The sequence below is a fragment of the Limulus polyphemus genome, unplaced genomic scaffold (genome assembly GCF_000517525.1).
Source record: "Limulus polyphemus unplaced genomic scaffold, Limulus_polyphemus-2.1.2 Scaffold3196, whole genome shotgun sequence".
Lineage (NCBI taxonomy): Eukaryota > Metazoa > Arthropoda > Merostomata > Xiphosura > Limulidae > Limulus > Limulus polyphemus.
In genome coordinates this window covers 119,797-127,677 of record NW_013668806.1, presented here as the reverse complement: position 1 = coordinate 127,677, position 7,881 = coordinate 119,797, and the positions used below count along the sequence as shown (strand labels likewise).

Sequence of the window (7,881 nt, the reverse complement as noted above, 5' to 3'; positions counted from 1 at the left end):
CATCTGTCAGAGTATAAGTATTCTGTCTGATACTTAAACTGGTTCAATTTATCTGTCAGAGTACAAGTATTCTGTCTGATACTTAAACTGGTTCAATTTATCTGTCAGAGTACAAGTATTCTGGCTGATACTTAAACTGGTTCAATTTATCTGTCAGAGTACAAGTATTCTGGCTGATACTTAAACTGGTTCAATTTATCTGTCAGAGTACAAGTATTCTGGCTGATACTGAAACTGGTTCATTTTAGCAGTCTTTATTTATTTCATTTCAGCAGTTCTAATTTTAAGCCTACCGTTGCAATTTCTAGATCATTTTATCGTTCTTTAGCAACATTCACATTATTATTGCACTGGGACATTCCTAGCCTTAGCAGTTTCTTGCTCAGTAAATTATATTTCTAGTCTTATCAATCTCAATATGTTCTACAGACTTTAATATATTTCTGACAGTTATTTCAATATCTTTTTTATTTTTACATTTTATTCATGTTCTTATCCTTCAGTATTTCTCTATTAAATTTCTAATTTTATTTTCGCTTTAACTCTAACTTTTCTATTGTTCTGTTCAACACTTCCTAAGATTTGTTGTCATGTTCTTTTTATATGTGCAAATTTTAAATGGAAGTGTAGTGTTTGTTCCTAAGTATACACAACCACACAAAAATTCCCTGCGCCATATATGGGTGCATGTATATAAATGTTATTCTTTATTTATTAATAAGAATGAAAACAATACCTTGCAGGTGAGTTTACCAAATCATTTAGGAAAGCTAGCAGTAGTAGATCATTGTGAAAAATGAAGTTTTACGAGATACAAGCATTAAGAACGAAACTTGTTTACTTCAGAACAAAACAAAACATTACAGCTAGGTGACCTTAGATTCGATTATCGTTTCGAAGAGGACGTCATAATATTGATTAGTCATCGTTTATCTTCCGCTCTTTAGCATCCGTTGTTTCAGAAAAGCCAAGTTGGGGAAACCCTCTTTGTAGTGGAAGATGTAGTCCGGAAGATCAACCCCTACGGCTCCTGTAACACATCACTTATCATTATTGTGATAAATATTTGGCACTACTTAAAATTGCTTTAGAAAAACTCTTAAAATTTACCCTCGTTCACCCCCAACCATAAGATATCACGATAAAAACTGCAGTATTCAAACAATTAAGCTATTTATATGTATCAATATAACTTACCTGTTCTTTTTATTGGTTGGTTCAATCTTAGGCTGTTTGGGTAAAACATAAAATCTTCAAAACTTCCATCATTGGTGGTCCAAGAATCATGACCTTGGGCAGGAGGATAGCCAGTAACGTAGTTGCAAGATAGGATGACGAAAGTCAAGCAAAACATAAATTGAATCGTGGAAAGTTTCATTTCTCTGTTGGAAGGAAGTAAAGGAAGTTCATCATTTTATTACAAATGCTACGAAAGACGTCCATATGTAAAATTCACACCAAAAAACCTTTGCTACTTAAAAGTGGTCTGTTTCACTTTTGCTATCATAGGGTAAAGTTTTTGCTGATTATTCAAAAACACGAATAAAAAATTAACATTTTAAAAATCACGATTTATTTCGTTCTCTTGATATCCTTTGTATACAGCAAGAAATTAATCTTCACATTCCTAGATTGTTTAAAGCGCAGATCTACAAATTGAGATATCTGCATCGTGTTAACATCAGGAAATAAAACTCCGGATTTAAGCGTTATAGGTATCAATATTTAACATTTAGCAACCAAAAGACTTTGAGGATAATGTGTGTTTAGTAAGATCAATGCTGTAAAACTAAACTAGAATGTTCCAGCCAGTTTTTCGGTATTTTTATAAAGTTAAACTAGAGTGTTCCAGCAAGTATTTCTGTAAATACTAAATTAGAGTGTTCTAGCAGGTATTTCTGCCAAACCAAACAAAGAGTGCTCAAGTCTTCCGGTATTTTTGTAAAACTAAACTGGAGTGATCCAGTGTTCCGTATTTCTGTAAAACTAAACAAGTGTTCCAGCCAGTATTTCTGTAAAACTAAGCTATAATGTTCCAACAAATCTTCAAGTATTTTTATAAAAATAAACTACTGTGTTCCAGTATTTCAGTAAAATTAAACTAGAGTGTTCAGCCAGTCTTCCAGTACTACTAAGTAGTTCACTGTGTATAAACATCCAAAATCTAAGACAGGCTTAGTAAATCATTGAAATGAAAAACTTACCAGGTTTTAGAAGCGTCTCACAAACAAGAAACCAAGCTGTTGGAAAGGTTTGTATGAACAGAAGTTTCGTAAATGAGCTGATAACGTTTTCTGAAACAGATCCTATAGTTCTAAAACTTCTATTTCTAAAGATGAGCAACAACATTATTTATAGTTAACTGTTCTATCAAATCCCGCCCCGTATCCCCCTTATCATTGTTAATATAATCGCTTGAAAGCTTTGACCAATCACAGTTTCGTTAAGGTATTACGTCATTATAACTGAAAATTTTAGCGAATGACATATTTGCCATTATAGGTAAGATAACATTTTTTTGATGACGGAAAAGATGGGTAAATTGTCTGATATACATTTGCTGAGCCAGCAGAATAATAGTTATTTTGGCGAATTCTGAGAGTCTCCTCTAAAGTGCTTTGCCACCACTCAGGTAAAGATAATGAAACTGAATTTATAAAACTGTCACATGTTACCTAATCTTAAGTTTTTAAAATGCAGACTAAACAGAAATACTGAAAACAAAGAAATAGTGGAATAATGAGTTTTAATCTTGAAATGACACCTAAATATATGTATAATTTAGTTGATCTTAGTACCATATCTAACAGTTACAATAAAATACTTCTTTCTGTTTGTTTTGTCATAAAAGCCTGTAGGATTAGTAATTAAAGTAATTAAAAATAAATATCTTAATATATCGCTTGTTTGTTTGTTGTTGTTTTTTTCCATATAAGTGAACTTGTCAGGCAATGCAAAAGGGGTATATAGCTGTTTTAAACTTTGATGACACCAAGGGCTCTTATTTTATGAATTCTCCATATTCCTAGAAGAAACTGACAAACACAAATAACTTGAAACTTCGAGGCTCAGGAAATTCTGAATAAAATAGTAAAATGTTTCTGAAATAGAATCGCTAGTATTTTTGAAAAGCATTAAACTTTTAGGTATTGATGGTCGGTTTATCAGCAGTAGTGACTAATGTAAAAATATGTCATATTTTCATGCTTTTTTATATACTTTTTTGTTGTTCGAGTGTACTTGTTGGAATATCGGACTAGCGATTCCAAGGTTTAGGGTTCAAAAATGGTAAAAACAAACATGCTTCACACTCTCAACTGGGGTGCTTTATAACAGAGTCAGGCAGTTCCACTATTTGTTTAACAGTGGAAGGTTCAGGCGGCGTTTGCTGCCAGTGAGGTGCTTCATAACAGAGTCAGGCAGTTCCACTATTTGTTTAACAGTGGAAGGTTCAGGCGGCGTTTGCTGCCAATGGGGTGCTTTATAACAGAGTCAGACAGTTCCACTATTTGTTTAACAGTGGAAGGTTCAGGCGGCGTTTGCTGCCAGTGAGGTGCTTTATAACAGAGTCAGGCAGTTCCACTATTTGTTTCACAGTGGAAGGTTCAGGCGGCGTTTGCTTCCAACTGATTGCTTTCCTTCTTGTCCGCAATTCAAAATTAGGGACGGCTATGTCTGAACTATAGGTGTCTCTGTTCTGGCCGTTTAGCCCATTGTGTCCAGAAGGTGTCGTTCAAAGAAACAAACAATTTTTTGCGAACTTGTTAAGAATCCTAAAGAAATCCAGAGCTTAATTTGTGTAACACCATTATCATTGTTTTAAGAGACGTAGAAATAAAACAATCATGTTTCTCATTGTTTGTTGTAGAAAGAACAAAACAGAACCAATAAAAAGAATAGGATGGTAATCTATTTTCAAAAGTGCGCAAGAGAGAAGTGTTGTCAATTTCTTTTGCACTCTCCGTTTTGTATTAATTGTATTTTAAAGCAAAAGGGATTGTTCATTAAGAATGGTAAATTCCTTTATGTCTAATCACCGTTTCCTTTTGTTTTATTATTTGTAAACTTTATATCTACCTGCTGTTTCTTTCTGTTTTATTATTTGTAAACTAAGAAGGAATGTTGATTCTGTAAAACAGTTCTACTCCGTATAAAACATAATGCGTATTTGAAAAATTATAGTGATCAACTCCATTATAAAGCAATAAATGAAAGTAACATATTTATCCCATCCTATATACATAAATAATAAACACGTGTAACGTACTTATAGAATTATGGTAATCCAATTTCGTATAGAACAGTAAACCCATACAGTAGTTTTGCAGAATTATAGTTTTCTCACTCTATATTAAACAATGAAGAAAACCAATATAGTTATAAAGTTATAGCGATTTCACTTCATTTATAGCGCTAAACTAATGTAACGTATTTGTAGATTTATGTTTGTCCAACTCCACATAAAACGATAAATTCATACAATATTTACATATAAATCAGTCAATCCACAAAGCATATTTGGTAATTATTATAAGCACACTCCATATAAAACAGTATGCGCATATTCAACGTATTTATAGAATTATCCCGATTCATTTCCATGTGTCACAGTAAGCCCATATAGTAAGTAGTTTCGCAAAATCCACTTACGAAAGGAAACACTATAACAAACAAGCTGGTTACATTAAAAAAAAATGGCCCGGCATGGCCAGGTGGTTAGGGAAGTCGACTCGCAATCTGCGGGTCGCGGGTTCGAATCCCCGTCCCACCAAACATGCTCGCCCTTTCAGCCGTGGGGGCGTTATAATGTGACGGTCAGTCCCACTATTCGTTTGTAAAAGAGTAGCCCAAGAGTTGGCGGTGGGTGGGGATGACTAGCTGCCTTCCCCCTAGTCTTACACTGCTAAATTAGGGACGGCTAGCGCAGATAGCCCTCGTGTAGCTTTGCGCAAAATTCAAAAAACAAAAACAAACATTCAAAAACTTAATATACATGACGCGAAGTTTCGACTATCATATATTGGTATCGGATCACACAGTTTTTAAACCATTAAAGACTAACAAGTTCACAGTTCTTGATTCATTTTCACTTGCCAATGAAATAAAAATAAAATATGTAATTTCCCGTATCATACCGAGTCTGAGATTGTATTGCTACTCATAGACTTTCCACTATGACAAAACGTAGAGATTTTTCTCGGTGATCATGCTCTATCTGATTCTGCTGATTCTTAACAACGTCAAAGCAGTGATGTTTCAACGACATCAAGATTTCTCAGAGAATAAAAATAAAATAAAACCATAAAAAGCAAACCACAATGAATTGGGTTATAAATTGCCTCCAAAGCTTGATACAGGTTGGAGAGGGTATATGACCACTCTTTCAGAAGGTAAGTAATCATACAGTGCGATTGTTAAACGATGTATAACTAAATGAAAACAATATTTCAAAGAAGAGAACTGTCAGTGTTCTTCATGGATGTGAGAACTTACATAATAGAACATTTAGGACAGTCAGCTCTCAAAACATACTCCAAACTAATCAGAATCAAGACCTTCATTTGAAAAATGAAGGCTATAGTTGCGAAAGATAACTCTCCGTACAAAAAAATTTGTGACGAAGTTGGGTATATCATCTGGTATCAATAACAACATTAAAAAAAAACAAGCATTTGAATTTCACAAAGACTCGCACATTTCCAGACACACCTTGAAATCAGCAGCTATTTTCATGAGAAAAATAGCCGAAGTAACTGAAATTATAAAATTTCGACTACACATCTTTCACCCCCACCCACATGCAGTTCCAATGGACTTTTGTTACTTTGGTCTGTTTAGATGTGGGCTTGGAAGTCGTATCTCTAAGATAAAAACCAATTTTTAGAAATCTGCAGAAAAGGAATGGACAACATTGATATGGTTGTTCTTTCATGAAGTATGATATATAAAAACATAACTGCTTTGTCAGTTCTCGTTAAGAACGCAAGTAGACAATGATGTTTGAAAAAAAGTACGATTTTCAGAACTGAAAAGTCGAGCTTAATAATATTTTCTAAAAATAAAACGAAATTCATTTTTTGTACTTAATAATTGCCCTTTGTTGATTTGTTGTAAGATTTGCGGTAAATATATGCATCGACAACCTAATAATTTTTACGTAATAATACATATTGATGTCAACAAGTTTTAAATAGTAATTGTTTGTTTGTTTGAAGTAAAGCACAAAGCTACACAATGGGCTATCTATGCTCTTCTCACGAGCATTGAAACCCGGTTTCTAGCATTGTAAGTCCACAGACATACGGCTATGCCACAGGAGGGCGTTTGATGTTAAATCAGTTTCTCGTAGTTTTGTTTTTGTCTATCATACTTATATTTACTACATCGTCTTATTTACCTTTTTGGCTCTGGGGATCGATGTCTTTTTTTATTACATAATCTTATTTTAAACCTTTTAGTATTCTATTTTGAATTGTCTATAATAAAACAGGATTATCAATCATTCCAAAATATCGAAAGAACAAAATTATACAATAAATTGTTCTTCAACCAATTTTAAAAGCTCCATTTATTCATTAATGCAACTGATAAATCATTTGTTGGCTACTGCATTGTATCCGTCGATATAATAAACTGTTTAGCATCGGCAGTGTAGCCTGACAATGACTTACTTTTGATAAATATCAACGTGGAGTAAAAGCCTTAATATCGTATATTTATCACCCAAGTTATTAGCCTCAAAGACTATACAACTAAATGAATTAGTCCTTTTGATAGCATACCGCTAGTTTCAATCCGTGGATGAGTATACTCAAACACAAGACGGTGAAGTGCAATATTAGCTATAGGTAAATCATATAATCCCTGCAAACAATGTTATGGAAGATTTTGTCTTATTCCTCATTCATCATCATGAAACATCAAGCCTTCTGACGTTGCATAATGAGTTTACCCATTGATGTGCACCCCGTCCAAGAAGGTCCCTGATTATTCTATGGGTTTTAGGCTAGAACATAGCCACTAATATTTCTAGCTCAAGACAGTTCATTTCCATTTTGGCATCATGACACGACTTATCAGTGTCCTCTACCAGGTCAAAGTCTGATCCGATTGCACCGCGAAATGACCGAAACATGAAGTCTAACTCCACATCAATATTTCATCAAGCAGTTAATTCGCCCCTTAGAATCACAATGGGGTCCATTCATTTATCCATAATATGCTTCCCTAACGTCGTAACTCAATCGCTACTGAAAGGGTCACACACCAATGTTGCACGTCATACGATGCCTTCCTACCTTATAACAACTGCCACTGAAACAATGATATACAACAATGTTGCACTCCATAAGATGCCTTCCTACATCATAACTGAAATGCTATGAAAAAGCCACATATAACAATGTTGCGCTCCATACGATGCCTCTTCACATCATAACTGAACCGTCATTGAAATAGCTACATCCAACATCTAAGAAATCCCTGGCCTTTCAAGCACGAATGTAACTACCATTAGAACTTTGTTGTGAGGAACAAACAGGCGCCTAGTGACATTAATGTTGATTATTTTGACAAATGACCACATGAACAGTATGGTAAACTATGTGGCTGAATTACTTTGACAAATGACCACGTGAGCTGTATGATAAAATATGTGGCTGAATTACTTTGACAAATGACCAAGTGAGCTGTATGATAAACTATGTAGCTGAATTACTTTGACAAATGACCACATGAGCTGTATGATAAAATATGTAGCTGAATTACTTTGACAAATGACCACATGAACAGTATGGTAAACTATGTGGCTGAATTATTTTGACAAATGACCACATGAACAGTATGGTAAACTAGGTGGCTGAATTACTTTGACAAATGACC

At 34.2% G+C, this 7,881-nt stretch overlaps 1 long non-coding RNA gene across 1 annotated transcript; it reads right to left on the bottom strand.

The window, feature by feature from the left end:
- Positions 1–680: 680 nt before the first annotated feature.
- On the bottom strand, positions 681–2,307 carry LOC111088134. Its single transcript, XR_002612732.1, has 3 exons — positions 2,205–2,307; positions 1,198–1,382; positions 681–1,030 (listed from the first exon to the last, which is right to left on the bottom strand). It is a non-coding gene; the product is annotated as an uncharacterized LOC111088134 (long non-coding RNA).
- Between the last annotated feature and the right edge of the window lie 5,574 nt (positions 2,308–7,881).